Raw genomic sequence first — 18,483 nt, 5'->3', positions numbered from 1 at the left:
AATTTAAATATCTAATCAGGCCTTTTCATATCCATTGATTTACATATTAAGAATACTTAATAAAGTTTTTTCTTGAACTCTTTTATTCCCACTTTTTTAGCATGATAAGATGCATATAAAATAAAAATTTACCATACTAGTCATCTTAAATATGCATTTCAGGGGCATTAAGTATGTTCACACTGCTGTACAACCATCATGACCATCCATCTCCAGAACTCTTCATCTTACAAAACCAAAGCTATCTGTTCAACAACTCATTATTTTTCCCCTCCTCCAGTCTCAGGCAAGTACCATTCTATTTCCTCTGTGAATCCGACTATTCTAGGCACCTTGTATAAGTAGAATCATACAGTATTTGTCTTTAGTGATTGACTTATTTCATTTAACACAACATCCTCAAGATTCATCCACATTGTATCATATGTCAAAACTGCCTTCCTTTGTAAAGTCAGATATTATTCTATTGCATGTATACACCACACTTTGCTCATTCATTCATCTGCTGATGAACACTTGGATTGCACCAACCTTTTAGGTATTGTCCAAAAAGCTGCTATGAACATAGGTGTACTCTCCCACTCTTTATGTACAAAAGAGAATCTGCAAAAATCATCATACATATTTTAGTTACCTAAAAACAACTATCTTAACTACAATTTTGAATCTGTAATAAAATTATAAAACTATGATACCATCTGATTATCAGAAACAGTTTTCAACTTAAATACACATTTGTACCATTTGGAATAGTATAAGCTTAAAATTGTTCATTCCACAAGCACTAAGGAATGCTTGTTTTGTCCATAGAACTTACAGGGATTCAGTGATGATTAAGAGATGAATCCTACCCAAATGGGACCTGAAAGTTTATCTTTAGTTTAAATTTAAATAAATTTAAATCAGTTAGGAAACTATTATATAAATATGTAATATATATACAATAAAATACACATGAAATATTTAGCTTCATTCATTAAAGATAGGTTATAATCTAGTAAATAATCAACATCTGAGAATTAATTATCTCTGTCAAATATAGTCAGAGTAAGATGGTAACTGCAGTCACAGAAGTATAAAACTATATTAGTACAAATGAAATTGACTGCTATATATTACCACCCCCTAACTCAATGGCAATATAGCTGAATTCTAGCTGGGCAGTTCTGCCTCAGGCTTCAGCAACTGAGTGGTTCTGTTTCTCACAACAGATGCATGGACTGCCTTGCAGCCATGGCATAGCTATTTTCATAGCAATGCATATTTGCAAGAGAGCACCTGCACACACACACACAACGCCTCTCAGGCCTAGGCTCAGAAATGATACCCTGTCACATCTACCTCATCCCACTGGCCAAAACAAGCCATACAGCAATCTCAAAGTCAAGACAGATGAAAATAGACTTGACTCCAAGTCAGAACGGCCAAGTTACATGGCAAAAATCAAGGATACAGGTGGAGGAAAACTGGCACCAGTGAGGCAAACTACCACAGCAGAAGAAAGTAAATGTAAATTCTGACTAGCAGATTAACAGTTGGCTTGCAGAAGATAAGTTATTTTAGCAGGAAACCATAATAATAAAGGTTATATGAAATAAAAATTTATGTCAAGGTATTAGATGTGCCTTATTGCAGCCATGAAATTAAAAGATGCTTACTCCTTGAAGAAAAGTTATGACCAACCTAGATAGCATTATTCAAAAGCAGAGACATTACTTTGCCAACAAATCTCCGTCTAGTCAAGGCTATGGTTTTTCCAGTAATCATGTATGGATGTGAGATTTGGACTCTGAAGAAAGCTGAGGGCCGAAGAATTGATGCTTTTGAAGTGTGGTGTTGGAGAAGACTCTTGAGAGTCCCTTGGACTGTAAGGAGATCCAACCAGTCCATTCTAAAGGAGATCGGTCCTGGGTGTTCTTTGGAAGGAATGATGCTAAAGCTGAAACTCCAGTACTTTGGCCACCTCATGCGAAGAGTTGACTCATTGAAAAAGGCTGATGCTGGGAGGCATTGGGGGCAGGAGGAGGAGATGACAGAGACTGAGATGGCTGGATGGCATCACCAACTCAATGGACGTGAGTCTGAGTGAACTCCGGGAGCTGGTGATGGACAAGGAGGCCTGGCGTGCTGTGATTCATGGGGTCGCAAAGAGTCGACACGACTGAGTGACTGAATTGAACTGAAAATAAATACCCATTGCAAATTGTGATTAGACATTGCTCAGAGTTTTCAGTGTAGCAGCATGTTGTCTGAGTTTGTTTATCTGAATTCCTTTAAAAATTGAAAACGACTGTTACTGGGAATGTGTGGAGTGAATGAAGCATGCCTGACATGAGCAAATGTGGAAGAAAAGGCAATTAGGGAATGATCAGTTGTATAACAAACAATTTGTCAGAGGAAATAGTGAGGATAATGGGAGATAGAGTATAGAGTTTTACTTTTTTTTTTTTAATGATTTAGCTTTTACTCAGTGGGTTCTATGGAAACTCAAAGACTTTTAAACAAATATTTAAAACAACTAAAGTAGTAAAGTGAAAGGAAACAAACCTGACTGGCTACATGAAATTGAGAGGAATGGAAGTGTCTAGAAGGCAGGATTCTAGGCAGAAGGATTCTAGACACAATGATTGAAGATATGGCTCTCGACTGGGTGTGAAGTATAGAAACAAAGGAAGAAGGTAAAGTGAGAGCAGATGGGATGCAATGGGATCGAGAAATTGTAAAGAGGCAGAGAATTCAAAGATTTCAACTTTGAGTCTGGGTGACCAGACATATGAAAATATAGTTACTTAATAAATTTCAAGAGTAGGGCTCATTTTAGTGAGAATTCTTCATAGAACACACATATATCCTGAAGTGAGAGTCTGCGGCTAGCTCAAGAAATTAAAACACAAAACCAAAAACAGAAGAAGATGAAGAAGATCAGTATAATTTGAATTTAGAAAGCTAGGTAGTGAGAGAGTAAGAAAGTGTTAATCACTAAGACTGGAAAAACAAGCAGAATGTATATAGCAAAGTTTGTTAAGTCAGGTTAAGAATTTGAAATTTTGTGAATAACAGGAGGAAGTTTTAAGCACAAGAGAAATATGATGCGATCAATATTTTTTAAAAATCAATCAAGTGCCTGAGTTGATGTAGGAAAGGAAATTACTAATTAAATCAATTATATACAGTATACACAGTCTTTCACCATAAACATGTCATGATAGGAATTATGTCAACATGCCTTCTGTATAAACAAGACAACTAAAATAGAGTGAGTATGATTTTTTTTCTGAATAGTAAGGGAAAAACAGCATAATCCTTGTTTTAAAGATTAAAATAGACATCCACAGCAACACCATTAACTACTGGGAGATTGATTAGAAATTTCCATGATTATTAACAATGAAACACGATTTTTAAAAAAAGTGATAGGCAAGCACTCAGATACATCAAAAGATTATTTACTATTAATACAAAGCAGTAATAATATGTTCATCTAAGAAGGAAGCAGCTCTCTTTTTAAGTAATCAAAATCCATCATTAGTTCTAATCCACATGTTAGTTCTGGAATGTCATAACTACTAACAATTGTGTCCTCAGACTGGAAAAAGGAGTATATGTTTTTTTATGATTATGAAACATTTGTTTATTGTGGCAATTTCTGTTCTTCTCTGTGGCCTTGGATATTTTGATACAAAATCAGAATTCACAGAATATTCAAGCATTGTTTTAATTTTTTTTTATTGAATCCTGATGGGATAATGGCAAAGAAAGTTAAATAGATATCATATCACATCTCAATTTTCTACATAGTCTACACATTTTCCTTTTTGTCAACAAAATTGACTTTTAAATATATCATAACTTTGCATATCATTTCTCAATGAAGATACATTTTCCTGGAAATGATTAAAGATTGTGTAGAGTCACATATAAATATATCACTTAAACCTTTAATACAAATATGAAATAGTGTATTTTTGTTTATTTCAACATTTTAAATTAAACTTTTAAAAAATTGTAAAGGCTAAACTCAGAGTGAACTTATTCCACTTTCACCTTAGTCAAATTTGAATATACTACTGTTTTTAAATTACTTAAAAGAAATATTCTTTTAATTACTTCAAGCCAATTTTAAGAGTATCTAAGTACAAATAATAGTAAAATACACTTAAGTTCTCCAAAGGGTAACAATTAAAAGCAAAGAGTAACAACAGAAAGCAAGGGTAGCAATCATCAAGTCCTATTTTATTTCTTTTTTCTTATATATATTGCAAATATTTTGGTTATCAAGTTTTGCTTATATTTTGACTTTATTCAAGGATCTTTTTCCTATGAAGAAATTTTGCAATGCAGTTCAGATCAACAATTATCCCTACTGTTGCTTCTGGATATTTTTCAATGCTTAGAAATAAGTGCAATTAAATTCCCCAATGTTTGTTTCTTGTACATTAATGGCTCTTACTTTATATTATGATATTCTTCTACACTGATTATCAGGGAAATTCAAATCAAAACCACATGAGGTATCACCTCATATTTGTCAGGGTCACTTCATTTCAGTTCAGTTCAATTACTCAGTCGTGTCCAACTCTTTGCAACCCCATGGAATGCAGCACACCAGGCTTCCCTGTCCATCACCAACTCCCAGAGCTTACTCAAACTCATGTCCATCAAGTTAGTGATGCCATCCAACCATCTCATCCTTTGCCGTCCCCTTCTCCTTTCTCCTACAATCTTTCCCAGCATCAGGGTCTTTTCAAAATGAGTCAGTTCTTCCTATCAGGTGGCCAAAGTACTGGAGTTTCAGCCTCAGCATCAGTCCTTCCAATGAATATTCAGGATTGATTTCCTTTAGGATGGACTGGTTGGATCTCCTTGCAGTCCAAGGGACTCTCAAGAGTCTTCTCCAACACCACAGTTCAAAAGCATCAATTCTTCCATGCTCAGCTTTCTTTATAGCCCAACTCTCATATCCATACATGACTACTGGAAAAACCGTAGCTTTGACTAGATGGACCTTTGTTAACAAAGTAATGTCTCTGCTTTTTAATATGTTGTCTAGGTTGATCACAGCTTTTCTTCCAAGGAGCAAGAGTCTTTTAATTTCATGGCTGCAGTCACCATTTGCAGTGATTTTGTCAGGATAGTTATTATCAAAATGACTACAACAACAACAAAGTGTTGGGAAGAATGTGAAAAAAGCAGGACCATTGTACACTGTTGTTACAATGGAGTATTACTCAGCCATTGAAAAGAATACATTTGAATCAGTTCTAATGAGGTGGATAAAACTGGAGCCTATTATACAGAGTGAAGTAAGCCAGAAAGAAAACTGTATACTAACGCATATATATGGAATTTAGAAAGATGATAATGATAACCCTGTATGTGAGACAGCAAAAGAGAACAGATGTATAGAAAAGCCTTTTGGACTCTGTGGGAGAGGGAGAGAGTGGGATGATTTGGGAGAATGGCATTGAAGCATGTATAATATCATATATATATATATATATATATATATATATATATATATATATATATTATCATATAAGAAATGAATCGCCAATCTAGGTTCCATGCAGGATACAGGATGCTTGGAGCTGGTGCACTGGGATGACCCAGAGGGATGGTACGGGAAGGGAGGTGGGAGGGGGTTCAGGATGGGGAACACGTGTACACCCATGGCAGATTTATGTTGATGTATGGCAAAACCAATACAATATTGTAAAGTAAATAAAATAAAATAAAATGCAAAATAGTGCAGTTGCTATTGAAAATAATATGGGGGTTCCTCAAAAAGGTAAAACTAGAACCACCTAGCAATCCCATACATCCAAAAGAATTGAAATTAGGATCATAAAGGAATATTAGCACTCTCTTGTTCAATACAGCACTATTCACAATAACTAAGATGTGGAAACAAAAATGCCCATCTACAGATATATGGGTAAAGAAAATGTGGTATATACATATAATGGAATAATATTCAGCCTTAAAAAAGAGGAAATTCTACAATACTCAACAAAATGGATAGACTTTGAGGAATTTATACAAAGTGAAATAAACTGGTCACAAGTATTGAATGATATCACTTCTGTGAAGTATTCAGGTTCATAAAATCAAAGAGTAGAATGATGGCTGCCAGGGTTTGGAGGGAGGGGAAAGTGGGGTGCTATCAATCAATAGTCATAAAGTTTCAATTAAGTAAGATGAATAAGCTCTAGAGATCTGCTCTATAATATCATTCCTATAGGCAACAGTAGTGTATCATGCAACTAAAATTTAAGAGGGTAGATCTCACATTACACGTCCTTACCATAATGATAAAAAGATAACCTAGTTTATTGAAAATTTATGTAGGATAATGATTAAGAGTGGGAAGGGAAACAACATTTTGTTGTTTTCCTGTGACCATTTCAATGTTTTCAGCAACACTAATTGAATCAATTCCACTTTAATCAACATCACTCATATCACATATTAATCTTCACATTTCTCTGGATGATCAGCCTTCCCTGTTGGCTCAGTGGTAAAGGACCCACCTGCTAATGCAAGTGACATGGGTTTGATCCTCTGGAGAAGGAAATGGCAACCCCATCTGGTTTCCTTGCCTGGGAAACCCCATGAAAAGAGGAGCCTGGTGGGCTACAGTCCGTGGGGTTGCACAGTTGGTCACAACTTAGCAACTGAGCACAAGCATGTAATGTATCCAGATAATTTATGACTTCTATTGTATCCCATTAATATGGCTTTTTTATTTTGGAAGCAGTTATAATATTTCAAGTATTTTAACTTTAAAATTTATTTTAACATTTATTAACAATAGCTTTCTGCACAAATCATTTAATTGAAAAATACTGGTAGTTAAGTTCAATTTAAAGTAGGGGTCAAGACAAAGGCTCCGTCTGGGTAAGTTAAACAGATTTGACTAAAGATTGGTAAAGAGCTCAGGGGCAGACATATTCTCCAGTGTTGGACAAAGGATGAAACTTTTGTGTCCCCAGAACAGATATACGGTTGTAGATCTTAATGTGAATCAACGAGGGCCAAGTTAGAACTTTGGAAAGTTCAACTATCCCTTCAGGTACAGACTTACATGCAAGAGGCATTAGCACGAGAGTCCTGCCTGGACACATGCTGGGGACCCCTGTCACTGGCTGGGGCACTATTTCACCTTACACTTACACAGTGTACTGTGTGATCCCCACTAGCACAAACAAGGCATGAGGGCAGTAACTGTCTGTTTCATTCATTGTTTTATACCGAGCATCAAAAACTGAGCTTGGCATAGAGTAAGAGTTCAACAAAGAAGTGCTGAATCCGTTCAGGAATTCAGTGCTGGACAAAAGCACACACTATACTTTGTCTGGAAACAACTCTTTATCCATCACTCTCAACATCTTGTGTTCATGCTGTTTGGCTGACCTTGTAACTGTGAAAATGGAACATGAGTCAGTCTTGTCACTGGGAGTTATGCTAATCAGATCATGGACAAGGTATAAGGTCTATTGAGGACCGCCTATATTATTCACGAGTTTCAGATTTATTTTTCTGTTATTTAGGCAAGATTTTTTGTCTATAAGAATTTAAAAGATAATCTGATTTTTTTAAATCAACATTTGGACTATATCTTATTAAATTAATAAATTATTTTAAGAAAAGTGGCACATCTATAGTTAACTGGTCAATCTAATAATAGATTATGTTATTTTTTAAAACCCTATTTTATAACTTTAAGTAGCTTTATAACATGTTTTCATGTAGGTCTTGCATACATTTTGTTAAGCTTATTTGTAAGTACTATATATATTTTTGCCAATTGTAAATGATTTTCCTTCATTGTATTTCCTTGTTGGATTTGTTGTTGTATAGAAAGATAAATACTTTCATATTAAATATTGGCTGTGGCTACATTACTGAATGTTCTTATTAGTCATAATAACATTCCATTTTACTTACTTGAGTTGTACAATTATGTCATCTGCAATGATAAATATTTTTCTATTAATATCTTATTTTTTCACAACTAATTGTACCACTAGTAACTAAAACAATTTTAAATTAATTAACTAAAACTAAATATCCATACTCAGTCTTGACTGTAAAATTCTGGTATTTCATTACAAGACATAATGCTAAATAAACAAATATATATATATATATATACACACACACACACTCACATTAATAAACAATCCATATATCCTCATTTTACTAAAATTTTTTAATCTGAAAAAAACTAAAGAAAAATTAGTTCTCACCTAAAACTTCTTTAGAACTGTACTGAAATCTAAGACTCATCTTCCCCCATATTTTTCCTTCCTTCTCTCCTCTGTAAGGCTGAGGCATGGAAGACAGACTCATGGATCTATCAGTTTCCTTGATTCATTTCCCATTCTGTTTCACAGGTGTTCCTCCTAGCAAATCTCTTGCGTATCTAGTCCCATTTTGGTTCCACTTTCAGAGAGTTCAGACTATCACAGTGTACCCAGAGAGGTCAGAGAAAATAGGCTGTTAGATAGATATTTGGGACTAGCTCACACTTAATAACAGACTCTAAAATGGGCTGAATTGGCATACATAATATCATAGCCCTTCTTTTACAATGGGAACACATGGGGTCAGGTAATAATAAATGACATTCTGGACAGAATCTAGCTCCCAGTGGCCCATTATGTCTTCAGACCCATAACAGTGATCATTTCCTTAGATCTCATGTATCATTGGAATCAATACATTTGGCAGCTGAAGTAACACCCATAACGAGTTCTTCAGCTATAGAGTAAGAGCTATCATAGCAGGAAAGTTCAAGAGAAAATCTTTGAAACTGAATCTCCCACTTTGCCCAAAATAAACAATTCAAGCATAATATCACAGGCTGAAGAAACGGCAGACTGGTGATGTAATTAAGGACAGAAAAACAAAAGGAACAGTCCCTACTGTGCATGTGTGCCAAGGCGCTTCAGTTGTGTCTGACTTTTTGCAACCTTATGGACTGTAGCCCACCATGCTCCTCTGTTGTGGGATTCTCTAGGCAAGAATACTGAAGTGGGTTGCCATGCCCTCCACCATAGGATTTTCCTGAACCTGGGATTGAACTCGTGTCTCCTTACATCCCCTGCACTGCAGGCAGATTCTTTACCACTTGGGAAGCCCTGTTCCTCCCTTGTATCCATTCAATTCACCAATCTGACCCCTGAAGAAACTGAATGGACCCTGGAAAACGACTGCAGACTACCTCAACCCTGATCATGGCTGCTATGCTAATTGTATTATCATTGCTATAAAAGATTAATAGGATATTGATGTAGTGAAGGCATTCATTTTCATTGCAATTAGAAGATAGATTTCATTCATAGGATTTCTTAGGCTTTGCCTCAGGGCTTCTTAAGTCTCCTGTCCTGTGTTATACTATAGTCTGAAGAGATCTAACCCATCTGAATATTTAAGAAAATGACACACTGAATCATTTCATCAATGATGTTATACTTATTGATAAAATGAACAAGATGTGGCTAGTATGCTAAAGACTTTGGTGAGATACACACACTTCAAAGGGAGATAAATCATATAATACTTAAGACCTGTGACTTTTGTAAAGCTTTTAGAGGTCCACTTATCAGGTGCTATGTCAAAATAAAAGACAAACTGCTGCATCATCAATTTCTTACCACAATGAAGGAAGTATAGCATTCTTTAGCTTATGGAAGTAACACAATTCATATCCATAGATAAACCCACCCATATATGTGGTTACAAGGAAGGCCACAGCTTTGAGTGAGTCCCAGAAAGAAAGGATTCTGCAACAAATTTAGGATGTGGTACAAGAGGCATTATTGTTTGAGTCATACTATCCAACAGACACTATGATGTTGGCAGTGTCAAGTGGTGGGAAAAGACACCATATGGAGCTGTGGCAAGCCCCAGTGGGAATATCACAATGCAGGGCCATGGGATTCTGGAACAAGGCCATAACATCTCCAATAGGGATTTATACAGCCTTTGAGAAACTGTTCTTGACATGTTAATGAGTCTTAGTAGAAATGGAATTCATGACCATAAGACAAAATATGACCATATGCCTACAGCTGCCATTATAAGCTGCATTCCATTGGACTTGGAAACCACAGTGTTGGGTTTGCTCAGTAGTAGTTCCTCATAAAATAGAAATAATGCATCTGGCAATGAGCCTGAGCAAGACAAGAAGGGATAAGTAAGCTGTCTGACAAGTATCCCTCTTTGGACTTGTATTTAGTTATAAGAGAATGTTATAATGAAACAGCTGAGTGAGGAAGGAAAAAACTGAGCTTGTTTTACACTTGAGTCAGCTCAATATATGTTCACAAGCCCAAACTGTATGTGAGTGGATTACAGACACAATTAGGGATATTCTTGAAAATGTTGGAGAGAATTCTCCCCAAAGAGTAAAGCTGATCCAACGCACCTGGTCATCAACTTAAGGCAAAAGTAAAGTAAAAGTGGTTTGAATGAGAATTTATAGGCTTTCAGGCACTACTTTATCTAGAATTTTTTAATGAGTTAATAAATTTTTCTACAAATTCTGATATTATAAACACTGTGCACATGTATATAATATTGTTTGGATTATCCATTTTTCAACTTTAATCTTTCTTAGTTATGTATATTGAATTATGTGAGAAATTAACTTCTCTGATATCAAAATGGTCACTGTTCTTTACTTTCATTATTTTGTTTCTTGGGGGTGGCAGTTTAGTCTCTAAGTGGTGTCCAACTCTTGCGATCCACCAAGCACCTCTGTTGATGGGATTCTCCAGGCAAGAATACTTGAGGTAGCTCTGAGTTCATTTCATAAAATTTCTCTTACAAATGACATCAAGTTGAGATTTTCATTGAGATATGGGCCTAAAATAACTTCCTTTTAATCATAAAATTTAGTTCATTCACAGTTATTTATATGACATATTTCATCTTAGTCCTGATAAATTGGTTTATAATAGAATGACTGCGTTTAATGAGATTTTTATTTTTATCTTTTATTAAATGTTACCACACTTCCTTCTTCTGAAGGTTTTTGTAGATATAGTAACTGCCACAGTCTAGCTTGTCAGTGTTGCTGTACAGAAGTCTAAGGTTAATATGTACTTTCCCCCTTTGTAGGTGACGTGATATTTTGCCTGAGTGATCATTTCATTTATTTTTTGAGATACAGTAGTTTTCCATGTTATACACATAAATTATGTGTAATTATTCTCTTTGAGTGCATTTAATTTTGCAAGGAAAAAGACTGTGAATCCAGAGTCATATCTGAGTTCAGAAAGCACCATGGTTTCACAGCTAAGACCCTTAAATACTGATTTCTGTGTGTTGGTTTAAACCTTACTTCTTGCCTATCTATAGACTCCTGGCCCCACAATTCCTCAGGTTTCTGAAGCTCTTCCTATACATGAATATTTTCAGTATTCTTCAGAAGTTACTCAGTTTTGTTTGTTTTATTTTCTTTCTGCTTCAGACTAGACTGAACTGGGTTTCTGTTACCTACAGATGAAAGAATGCTGATAGTTCCAAAGTAGACAGTCTAGACATTTGGAAGTAACAAAGTTGAAAATTAAATCATCTTAGGCTCTCTTTCAGAACAGTGGAACAAAGAGACCCAGATCTTTGAATGCTGGCACGCTTTCAGTCTGTCTGCAGTATTATATCCTAAGCACTCAATGAAACCTTAAGGTCTTACACAGCAACTGTACTTGAAGAAAATTAGTAAAGTGATAAAGTTCCTAAGCCTCACTCACCCTCAATTGTGCAGTATGTGAAACAAAGGGGGAAACAGAGTCATATTTAACACACAGCACACACATAAGAATTAGAAGCAATGCATGCAGAATATTTGGTTCAGTGCACTGTATCTCATACAGAGAAAATAAGTAATATTGATTAGTAGTAGTATTACAGAATGATTAAATTTGAATGACAGTTTCTTAGTGAGGGGTGATAATTTCTTAAACTTCTTAAATATAATTAAATGGAAAGTCATCTAAGAAAAAACTGTAAGAAATGTTGATGGCTGAAAAAGAAGCTTTGTAGATGATAAGATATGAAATTCAAATTTAGGATATTTAATATTTGTTCTTGATAATTACTTCTAATACAATATTTGAGGAAACATGTGGATGCCATTGTAGAATTGAACTCTCAGAAACAGAATCACCATGGTATTTTAGAAAAATAACAACTGTGGACTTTGCATAAAACCCGAGATACAATGAACCTGAAATGGAACCTGTTGGCAGGTAGCTGACTCCTGCCTGAGATTTCTCATATCAGGAGCATTAGGATGATTGATAGCACACTAAGTCCATGTAGAATTTTCAATTTCACTACAAATGAGTAAATACACAAAGAAGAAGTTGATGGAATTTACCTATTAATCTCAAGTTGAAAAGTAAATGTCAAAATTTGTATAAGGCAGGGGTTGGGGGGAAGGAAGTTTTTTTGTTTTTGGAATGAGTTAAAAAAAATGATAAAATCCATTATTTTGATGCGTTTCCCAAGCTAATCAAAAAGGGATTCACAAGGTAATTCTTCCCACTCTCCCAGTCCCATCCATCCAAAAAGTCATTTGTAATCTAGCTTAATATGGATGCATGCTCCAAAAATGTTATACAATGAATGAGAAATTATATTCTCTAGTAGTATTGTCTAATTCTCCATAAGTCATGAATAACACTAGCACCTGATCGATATAAGCGTTTCAGAAATGCAGGATTTCAGCCAGTGCAGGTTTACCTATACTTGCACTGCTTTATTTTACTCTGATAGAATATCCATAACATCAAATATTTTTCTGATCCTATTTCTCATTATATTTGCTTGTTTGCCTTCTTTCTCTTAAAGATGCTTTGAATTGTAAGTTAAAATGTTGACTCTATCTAAAAGTAATTCAAGATAAAATTCAAAGAATGTATTGGTGGCCCAGAGCAGAAGGAACTATGGGAAGCCTGTACTGGCAAATACTATGTGGTATGCTAGAATGAAAACCCAAAAGCATAAGCCTAGCTCAGAGGGCCTGCTGCTGCTGCTGCTAAGTCGCTTCAGTCATATCCGACTCTGTGCGACCCCATAGACGGCAGCCCACCAGGCTCCCCCGTCCCTGGGATTCTCCAGGCAAGAACACTGGAGTGGGTTGCCACTTCCTTCTCCAGTGCATGAAAGTGAAAAGTGAAAGTGAAGTTGTGTCCGACTGTTAGCGATCCCATGGATTGCAGCCCACCAGGCTCCTCCATCCATGGGATTTTCCAGACAAGAGTACTGGAGTGGGGTGCCATTGCCTTCTCCGCAGAGGGCCTAGGGTCTGTTATAAATGATAAATGATAAAAATGACAGCAAACTTATTGAGAAAATGATATCACAAAAACCTGAATGGCTCCCACTGGTACAAAGTATTAGTTAAAGCCAAGAAACATACATGGAACAATGCATTATTCTTAAAGCCCTCTGATGGTTTTAAACACAACACAGAACATAACAAAAATATACTACCCTCATCATTGACTCCCTATCCCATTTTGCTTTGGAAATGACTTTCTAATGGAGGATTCCCTGACAGTGTGATAGAAGCATGTTAAAGGGCTTCCCTGGTGGTCCAGTGGCTGAGATGCCACACTCCTAATGCTCAGGCCCCAGGTCTGATCACTGGTCTGAGAACTAGATTTCATGTGTCACAATTAAGAGTTCCTAAGCTGTAACTAAGAGTTCAGATGACTCAATTAAGACCCAGAGCAGCAAAAAAAAAATTATTTCTTTTTAAAGAAGCCTGTTTATCCATGAATAGAAGACCAAACTATTCATTGTTAGTTTTAATTCTTGGCCTTTTTCTGAAAGAATGGGTCAATCAACAACTAAGATATATTATTTTTAATTGCACTCATTCAAATGTATCTTTCACATTCACTGCCTAAATATGTAAATTTAAAAGATGAAACACTTTTTATTGGAATAAAATTTTTTTTGAAATTTCTCTTTTTAGGTTCAGTTCAGTTCAGTCTCTCAATCATGTCCAACTCTGCAACCCAATGAACCGCAGCACGCCATGTCTCCCTGTTCATCACCAACTCCTGGAGTAAACCTAAACACATGTCCCTGGAGTTGGTGATGCCATACAACCATCTCATACTCTGTCATCTCCTTCTCCTCCTGCCTTCAGTCTTTCCCAGCATCAGGGCCTTTTCAAATGAGTCAGCTCTTCACATCAGGTGGCCAAAGTATTAGAGTTTCAGCTTCAATATCAGTCCTTCCAAAGAACACCCAGGAATGATCTCCTTTAGGATGGACTGGTTGGATCTCCTTGCAGTCCAAGGGACTCTCAAAGAGTCTTCTCCAACACCACAGTTCAAATCATCAATTCTTCGGCACTCATTTTCCTTTATAGTCGAACTCTCACATCCATACATGACCACTGGAAAAACCATAGCCTTGACTAGATGAATGTCTCTGCTTTTGAATATGCTGTCTAGGTTGATCATAACTTTCATGGCTTCAGTCACCATCTGCAGTGATTTTGGAGCCCCCAAAAATAAAACCAGTCACTGTTTCCACTGTTTCCCCATCTATTTCCGAAGAAGTGATAGGACCAGATGCCATGATCTTAGTTTCCTAAGTGTTGAGCTTTAAGCCAACTTTTTCATTCTCCTATTTCACTTTCATCAAGAGGCCCTTTAGTTCCTATCTTTCTGCCATAAAGGTGGTGTCATCTGCATATCTGAGGTTATTGATATTTCTCTCAGCAATCTTGATTCCAGCTTGTGCTTCATCCAACCTGGCAATTCTCATGATGTACTCTGCATATAAGTTAAACAAGCAGGGTGACAATATACAGCCTTGATGTACTCCTTTTCCTATTTGGAACCAGTCTGTTGTTCCATGTCCAGTTCTAACTTTGCTTCCTGACCTGCATACAGATTTCTCAAGAGGCAGGTCAGGTGGTCTGGTATTCCCATCTCTTTCAGAATTTTCCACAGTTTATTGTGATCCACACAGTCAAAGGTTTTGGCATAGTCAATAACACAGAACTGGATGTTTTTCTGGAACTCTCTTGCTTTTTCGATGATCCAGCAGATGTTGGCAATTTGATCTCTGGTTCCTCTGCCGTTTCTAAAAGCAGTTTGAACATCTGAAAGCTCACGGTTCATGTATTGCTGAAGCCTGGCTAGGAGAATTTTGAATGTTACTATTGTGTGAGATGAGTGCAATTGTGCAGTAGTTTGAGCATTCTTTGGCATTGCCTTTCTTTGGGATTGGAATGAAAACTGACCTTTTCCAGTCCTGTTTATATATTAACTTTTACCTACAAATAATTATCCATCAGTTGGTGGATCCTGTATTCTCAAAATATTTCTAATTCAAATTTCTTGTTATTATTATATTCAGAAAATTTTAAAATATATAATGGCTCAAGGACATAATTCTTGAAATAATAATAAATCATTGTTATTAAAGAAATAATGCAGTATAAACAATATATAATGAAAACCACAGTAAATGCACATTTCATAAGAATGAGTAATTTGTTTACAAAGTAATCCAGACCCCCATCTTGTTTGCTGTTATCTGGTGCGTGTATGTCTATATACGTGTATGTGCATGGTAAGGTGCTTCAGTCATGTTCAGCTTTTTGCAACCTTATGGACCATAGCCCACCAGGTTCCTCTGTCCATGGGATACTCCAGGCAAGACCGCTAGAGTGAGTCACCTTGCCCTCCTTCAAGGGATCTTCCTGACCCAGGGATTGAACCCACATCTCCTGTGACTCCTGCATTGCAGGCAGACTCATTACTGCTGAGCAACTGCAGAAGCCCATGTCTATCTATCTATCTGTCTATCTGGGTGTCTATGTATGTATGTACATACATATATATGGGCTTTCCAGGTAGCTCATGATAAAGAATCTACCTTCAGTGCTGGAGAACCATGTTCGATCCCTGGGTCCGGAAGATCCCCTGGAGAAGGGAATGGTAACCCACTCTAGTATTCTTGCCTGTAAAATTTTATGGGCAGAGGAGCCTGGCAACTACAGTCCATGGGGTCTCAAATATCTGGACAGGACTGAGTGACTAACACAAACACACACACACACACACACAAGTATGCATGTATGTATGTATGTATAGGCTTCCCTGGTGGCTCAGTGGTAAAGAATTGGCCTGCAATGCAAAAGACATGGGAAATGTAGGAAACAAGGGTTTGATCCCCAGGTCGGGAAGATACCCCAGAAAAGGAAGTGGCAACCCATTCCAGTCTTCTTGTTTGGGAAATCCAATGGATAGAGAAGCCTGGTAGGCTACAGTCCATGGTGTCGAAAAAGAGTCAGATACAACGTAGCAACTAAACAACAACAGCTATATATACACACATACACACACACACATATGTATGTGTGTGTGTGTATGTGTATATATCTATGTACATACACACATATACACGCACATATATATATATATATATATATATATATATATATATATTTATGTGTGTGCTCTGTCACTTCAGTTATGTCTGACTCTCTGCAACCCTAAGGACTGTAGCCCACCAGGCTCCTCTGTCATAGGATTCTCCAGGCAAGAATACTGAAGTGGGTTGCCAGGCCCTCCTCCAGAGCATCTTCCCAACCCAGGGACTGAACCCGCATCTCTCGTGTCTCCTGCATTGCAGGCAGGCATATTCTTTAATGCTGAGCCACTGGATATGTGTGTGTGTGTGTGTATATATATATATATATCGTTTTAATTTACTACATTATTTTACTACACAAAATATTTTCCTTCTCTATTAAAATAATGTAAAATCTGTAGCAGATATAAGAATATTTTTCCTCAACATGAATTTGTTTTCCTAAATTGTGGTTACACAAATAAGTTATAAAACATTGAGAACATTAAATATTTAATTTTATATAAGTTCAGAAAGAAAAAAATGTAAATTCAAAATGAGGATATATGTGCAAAATTTAATACATACCTTGACATACAATAAAATTCTTACTATGATATTTCACACATACACACACACACAAAGTAGCTTTCCTAAAGCATAATGATCCCTGGTGGCTCAGTTGGTAAAGAATCTGCCTGCAATGCTGGAGACCTGGGTTTGATCCCTGGGTCAGGAAGATCCCCTGGAGATGGAAATGGTAACCAACTCCAGTATTCTTGCCTGAAGAATCCCTTAGATGGAGAAACTTGTTGGGCTACAGTCTATGAGGTCACAAGAGTTGGACATGACTCAGTGACTAAATCAACAAAGCAGAGCAAGACCGGTTTGAGATCATCAGTTCAGCTCAGTCGCTCAGTCGTGTACGACTCTGTGACCCAATGGACTGCAGCACGCCAGGCGTCCCTGTCCATCACCAACTCCTGGAGCTTACTCAAACTCATGTCTACTGAGTCAGTGATGCCATCTAACCATCTCATCCTCTGTCGTCCCCTTCTCCTGCCTTCAATCATTCCCAGCATCAGGGTCTTTTCAAATGAGTCAGTTCTTCGCATCAGGTGGCCAGAGTATTGGAGTTTCAGCTTCAGCATCAGTCCTTCCAGTGAATATTCAGGATTGATTTCCTTTAGGATGGACTTGCAGTCCAAGGAACTCTCAAGAGTCTTCTCCAACACCACAATTCAAAAGCATCAATTCTTTGGTGCTCAGACTTCTTTATAGTCCAGCTGTCACATCCATAACATGACTACTGGAAAAACCAAAGCTTTGACTAGGCGGACCTTTGTTTGAGATCATATACCTCAGTCATTTATATATAGTGTAACATAGATGTACTCATCTGTGAGATTAAAATATAAATTTTCATATTTTATTGTGATAATTAAATCTCCTCAGGAAAGAATTACCTGTATTGAAATTCATACAATAATAACATATATTTAGATATACAGACCTATATATTAAACTTATAGATTTTATTTATAGATAACTATCTTATAGAGATGCTGACTTAATCAGATAAGAGCCATAAAGTAGCTAGATACTACAAGTTCTCAAAAAATATGAATTCTACAACCTTCATCGTATAAATTTGCTTTGTTATGGAAAAGTTTTAAAATTAAAATTATGATTTTATATATGGTTTCATTTTTTCAGTTTCATTCTCATTATGTTTTATGTCTCCTTTCTCATTAAGTAAAACAAATAACAATTGAGAAAAAAATAAATGTCAAGAATAGAACATAAAACTGTGTGAACAACAGGGGAAAGATTTTTTTTTTTCAATTGTAGCTAAGCAAGAGATTAAAAAATAAACTCCCAGTTAAGAAATGTGTTTTATATGTCTACTGAGTATGCAGATTTGACAGGTTCTTCCATTTAATCATGAAGTAATCTCTCAACAGATTTCCTCAAAGACTTCTAGTTTATATCATTAAGATTGAATTATAAGAAAAAGGGGGGGAGGATTAGTGTATTCCAGAAAAATCTTAAACTGTTTCTTGACATGAGGCTAATTTCATCACTGTTGCC

Source organism: Budorcas taxicolor, chromosome 6 (assembly GCF_023091745.1).
Source record: "Budorcas taxicolor isolate Tak-1 chromosome 6, Takin1.1, whole genome shotgun sequence".
NCBI classification, from domain to species: Eukaryota; Metazoa; Chordata; class Mammalia; order Artiodactyla; family Bovidae; genus Budorcas; species Budorcas taxicolor.
The sequence above is the reverse complement of the archived record's forward strand: the minus strand, read 5'-3'. Positions refer to the sequence as shown.